General features: G+C 37.4%; 1 non-coding gene across 1 annotated transcript; it reads left to right on the forward strand.

Annotated features, from left to right (window-relative positions):
- The first annotated feature begins 3,730 nt into the window (after positions 1 to 3,730).
- Trnac-gca (transfer RNA cysteine (anticodon GCA)) lies at positions 3,731 to 3,802 on the forward strand. The gene has a single exon. It is a non-coding gene; the product is annotated as a tRNA-Cys (tRNA).
- Positions 3,803 to 6,287: the final 2,485 nt, after the last annotated feature.

The following is a 6,287-nucleotide window of genomic DNA, read 5'->3' on the forward strand; positions in this document are numbered from 1 at the left end:
TACACTAGAAGCGTGTCTTCCATCTATCACAACATGATCGATCTGGTTTCGCGTTTTTCGATCAGGAGACAGCCAGGTAGCTTGGTGTATCTTTGTGTGATTCATATATATGTAATACACTGACTGGCTCCTAACTCAATATGCTGATCTAAAACACGCACAATGAAAATACACTTTTTATCACAAATATGGTCCACATGTAAAAAGCTTACAAAACGTGGTATAATTCGAAAAATGACGCGCCACTCAAAATGACCCACTCATTTAAAGCAACTCATATAACGGTAATTCACGAAAATTGTTTGTAATTTTTTGTCTGTTTAGTTGGTTTGAATACATTGTTCATGTGATCGACTTATTAGTTGCGCGTGCGAATTTAAGAGTGTTAGATATTGCGTATTTTCCTAAAATGGCTCCTCAAACCGCAATAGAAATACGAAATTTGATAATACAGTATTATGAAAGTGGTAAAAGCCAAAGAGAAGTAGTTGTTATGGTTAATAGGTCACGCAGTACTATAAAAAATATAATAAAACGTCATAATGACGAAAAACGAATGGCAAACAAGCCAAATCATCCTGGTAAGTAAGTGCTGACTGAACTTGAAGAGCGTTGGATTCTACTAAAAGTCAAAGTAAATCAACGATTAAGTGCTCCAATTCTTCGAGATATGTTAGCAGAAGCATTTAATATAAAATGCAGTGCAACAACCATCAGAAGGGTTTTTCATAGAGCAGGTTTACATGGAAGAATTGAACGGAAAAAACCATTTGTAAGTGAAAAATATAGGAAAAATCGTTTGGAATACGCTCACACCTACTACATGAAAAATTTCGGAAAAATTCTGGAAAAACGTAATTTTGTTCACGAATCCAAATTTAACTTATTCGGATTAGACGGGAAGGTAAACGTATGGCGAAAACCAAATGAAGAGCTGGATCCAAAACATCTTCGATCTACACTAAAACATGGTGGTGGGAACGTGATGGTGTGGGCTGCTTGTTCGGCTTCAGGTGTTGGAAATTTGTGCTTCCTGCAGGGGAGTATGGATAAATTTCAATATTTGCAAATTTTGCGAGAAAATCTAAAACAACAACATTTCACTTGTATCAAGATAACGACCCAAAGCATTCTGCCCACATCGTCAAAGAATGGTTATTGTATAATTACCCTAAATTCTTGAAAACACCTCCACAGTCTCCGATTTAAATATAATAGAGAATTTATGGCGAAAATTGGAAGTTGAAATTCGGAAGCGAGCAATATCAAGTAAGGGTGATCAATCATGAGGTGCTTTTTTCAATAGTTAAAAAAAAAAAATGTAAATTATGTTCAAAACCTTTATTTATCATTAGAAAGGACATTCTTTGACATTTACTTTTTGAATATGACTTCATTCAAATGTTGGCCGCAACTACGCTTAAGGTGGTCCATTCTGAAGGTCCAATTTTCAATCACTCGTTCGAGCATTTCGACTGGTATGTCGTGAATAACACGCGTAATGTTGGCTTCCAGAGCTTCAATCGTAGCTGGTTTATCAGCATAGACCGTGGACTTCACGAATCCCCAAAGAAAAAAGTCCAAAGGTGTGATATCACAAGATCTTGGTGGCCAACTCACATGTCCTAAACGTGACATCAGCTGCTCTCCGAAATGACTTCTCAATAAAGTCATTGTTTCACGAGCTGTATGGCAAGTGGCTCCGTCTTGTTGAAACCAAATGTCGTAGAGATCACTAGATTCAATTTCAGGTAGCAAAAAGTCCGATATCATGGTACGGTAGCGAGCACCATTCACAGTTACGTTGCGGCCATCATCATTTTTGAAAAAATATGGACCGATGATTCCACCAGCCCATAAACCACACCAGACCCTTGCTTTCTCTGGGTGTAAAGGTAGCTCTTGAACCTGTTCTGGTTGCTCTTCATCCCAAATATAGCAATTTTGCTTATTGACGTAACCATTGAGCCAGAAATGCGCCTCATCGCTGAACAAAATTTTGCTCGAAAACAGCGGATCTTCTTCAATCTTTTCAAGAGCCCAATCAGCAAAACGGTGACGTGCAGGAAGGTCATTTGGCTTTAGTTCTTGTACGAGCTGTATTTTGTATGCTTTTAAATGAAGATCCTTCCGTAAAATTGACCAAGTTGTTCCATACGACAGTCCAAGTTGCTGAGAACGGTGCCGAATCGATTCATCGCGGTTTTCACGTACACTCTCTGCTACTGCCGCTATATTCTCAATGCTTCTTACTGGACGTGGTCTATTCGGTCGAGAATTATCCACCAATGAATATTCGGATTCAAATTTGTTAATGGTATGTCGAATAGTGTTTAAGGCAGGCCGATTATGTTGACCATAATGCGGTCTAAGCGCACGAAAAACATTTGTCACAGAACGCTGATTTTCATAATACAGTTGAACAATTTGTAGACGTTGTTGCGGTGTGAGTCTTTCCATGATGAAATGCCAAACGCTGTTCAACAAATCCACGATGACAGTTTACCACAACTCGCGCGCGATCTGTAAAAAAAACGCAAATGAAAAAAACTCCTCTTAATTGATCACCCGTTATAAACGACCTCAAGACTGCCCTAATGGAGGGTGGGAGAAAATATCTCCAGACTGTACAAACAAATTGGTGGAATCCATCCCTAATAGGTTGAAATCGGTAATAAATAAAAGAGGTTATCAGACAAAATACTAGTTTTAAGGAAATTTATGAATTTTTTGTATGTATATAAATAAATTTAAATAACTGGGCCATTTTGAGTGGCGCGCCATTTTTCATGTGTCTTGTTCCTTTCTCGTAAATTTTGAAAACTTTATTTTATTAATGAAATATGTTTACGTTTTTTTGTTGGCTATTATCTATAATTTAAGAAAAATAAAAAAATTGAAAAATAAAATGTACGTTTTTGGAATTATACCACGTTTTGTAAACTTTTTAGATGTGGGCCATTTTGAGTGTCACTCACTGTAAATAAATTTTCTTTATACATTTTTTTAAAACGTAGATCAGTAACCGCATTCACGTTGCAATGATAAAAAAATGTTGAAAGAAGCAGTCAAAAAACCTTAAAAATCAAACCAAAAATATGCATGCAGTTCTTTGGAATTGATTTAAAATTCATACATACATACATACATACATTCGTACATACTTCTACAGTTATTAAAACAGTAGTGTCCCGATTTGCTAAACAAACTAAAAATTAATTATCTCAAATTGTGAACTACTAAAACCACTTAACCACCTACGTTCGCTCCTAATTTGTACCCCATATCTAAGTAAATATGTTTGTGTTCATTTGTATACATTTTCAATAAAAAAAAAAAAAACAAAAAAAATTGTCAACCTATTCATTCACCAGTAATTGCCTTTTAAGGCGCCATCCGTCTACTTAAAACATACGTCAGTTTTTAACTCATATATAAATAGAATAACTGAACACTGCATGCACGTTTTTTAGCACTCGCAGTCTTTAGTTTGTCGCTTTTTGATTGATAAAATATTCTAAGATAATTTCATTGAGCAAAGCAATAAATTACAACAATTTTATTTTGTACTAACTAAAAATTTCATTGGCGGCATACAATGGATTGCACAACGGCAAATAAAACTTGCACATCCAAGCGAACAAACTTACACACACCCCCACACATACACATTGAAAGAATGCTGCTGGCACGTGTGGTGTTTTATGCATCTGACAGTGCGATAACATATGGGGATATAGCTCAGTGGTAGAGCATTCGACTGCAGATCGAGAGGTCCCCGGTTCAAACCCGGGTGTCCCCTGTGTGAATATTTTTTATTTAGTTTTCTTATTATTTTTTAATTTACTTTCTTGCATTTGCAAATATTTTTCGAATGAAAGAATTCGTGCGCTCGGATTAATGATTTTTGTAATGAAGTGAATCTTTCTAAAATTGCTAAAATTGTGATTGCTTGGAATAGTTTGGATTTTAAGGCACTTATTTATTTTAAGAAGTGCTAGCTATTTTATTTATTTATTTATTCGTGTACAGAGTTTCTTACAGTCTACCAGATAAGTTAAATATTTTAAATAAATTCAAATTAAAATTATAACGACGGAGTAAATTTTGCATCAGGGAATTTTAATGAAAATTCAATACTAATGAAAAAAATAACGCAATTTCATTAACATTCTCAGGTCGGATGCATCCTGATATCGGCTCATAATGCATAATTGGATTTCTGTACAGCGACAGTAAAATTTCGAACCTGCCTCAACTCGCATTTAGTATAATGGAGATTTCGCAAATCGTAAATTTCACTACAGCCTACTAAACCGTTAAGAAAATTGTACGAGGTTTGTTAAAAAAATAAAGTGAATTTTCAAATTTCACGAGCTACGTACATTCGATTTTCGATAATTTTGTTTTTTTTTTTGGTAGACTCGTCTCCTCTCTGATGGAGCAATGAGCTCTCGAAATTAAGGGAAGAAGCCAGAAAAAATGTTAATCTCAGCTACTCAACACGTAATTGGTAACTGTACAGAGATAGTCGGAGACAGTACAAAAAGACAACTAGGGCCGCCAAGAAGGTGAGCTGGAGAGATTTTTGTTCTCCGATCGAATCAATCAGCGAGCCTCAGCCGTATCTTGTCCAAAGATCATTCAATGGATTCTTGTGTCAATGGATTCTTGGGTCAACCATATGTCACTTGGACTTCTACGGCAGAAGAGTCTCCAGAACTTCTCTTAAATACTCATTTTCCGGGATGTAGCGCTCACGATAGCGATGTTGGGAGAATTCGGCGAAGACGCTATAACCCACAGCAACATGCCGATGTAATAGTCACAATAGAGAAGGTTGCGTGGGCAATCAAATCGTTTTCACCTTTCAAATCTCCAGGCCCTGACGGGATTTTTCCCAAGATGTTACAGGAAACTCTTGACAATATCCTACCATGGCTAATGGAAATTTTCAAAGCGTGTCTAAACCTAGGTTATATTCCAAATAGCTGGAAACCTGTTAGAGTCATCTTCATACCAAAGGTAGACAGAAGGGGACATGAATCAGCGAAGGACTCTAGGCCAATTAGTCTGTCGTCCTTCGTTCTAAAAACATTTGAATGGCTTTTAGACATACACATTAGAAGCTCGCTGGAGAGCTCTAGTATATCAATTGCACAACAAGCTAACCTCAAGGTCAAATCGACGGAGACAGCGCTTCACGAGGTAATCCGAACAATAAAGAGGTCTCTAGCAAGCAAACAGTACACCATGACTGCTTTTCTTGGCATAGAAGGCGCATTTAATAACGTTAGCACTGATGCTATCCAACGGGCGTTAATAGACTCAGGGGTGGAAAATTGTATCAGCAATTGGATCTTCTCTATGCTAGAAACCAGGATAATTAGATCTAATATGGGTAGTATCAACATAACAAAAGGAGTACACAGGGGCACTCCACAGGGGGTTATGTGTTATTAGTAAAACCTTAACAAAACTTAATTGAGGTGGGGTAAAAGTGGTTGTGTACGCTGACGATGTAGTGTTAATAGCATCAGGACTGTGTCCCAATACGATCAGTGGGATCATTCAAAGGGCGCTAAGCGAGCTTAACTCTTACTACAGGCTACAGGTTGTGGCCTAAGTTTAAATGCGCGTAAAACAGAACTCATGCTATTTATATTACGACCAGATATAACGTACCAATTTTTACTCTACCAAACATTAACGGACAAACCCTCTCACTTTTACCCAGTCCAAAGTACTTAGGGGTAATTCTGAACTCCAAACGTAGCTGGAAATTAAACATTGAAGAGTGGGTAAAGATAGCAGAAATCGCTGTATGTGCCTGTAAACGTATGCTAAGAAGAAGATTGGGTCTTCAATCCATGTATACATTATGGTTGTATAAGGCAGTTATACGACCAATTTTAACGTATGGCTCGGTGGAAAGCTCTAGAGAGAGAATACAACATCAAAGTACTTGGCAGAATACAAAGATCAGCCTGTGCAATAAGAGTCGGTGCAATCAGACCATGTCCTAGGGAGGCCCTGATCGCTCTGACACACATTATTCCGGTAGATCTACATATCAAGAAGATGGTAACAATGAGTGCATTTAGGTTAAATGAAGCGGGTTGCTGGAAGAAAAAAGCTCATGGCCATGCCAGTCTATTACTGCGACAAGCCCAGTATACCTCGAAGAAGACTGACTACATCGTCCCGACGGTAACATTCAGGAGAAACTTTGTCAATCTCATTCCATCTCGGAATGGAATAAGGGATTCTTACTAAACAATTTCGAC

This window comes from Anastrepha obliqua, chromosome 2, assembly GCF_027943255.1.
Source record: "Anastrepha obliqua isolate idAnaObli1 chromosome 2, idAnaObli1_1.0, whole genome shotgun sequence".
Taxonomy (NCBI): domain Eukaryota; kingdom Metazoa; phylum Arthropoda; class Insecta; order Diptera; family Tephritidae; genus Anastrepha; species Anastrepha obliqua.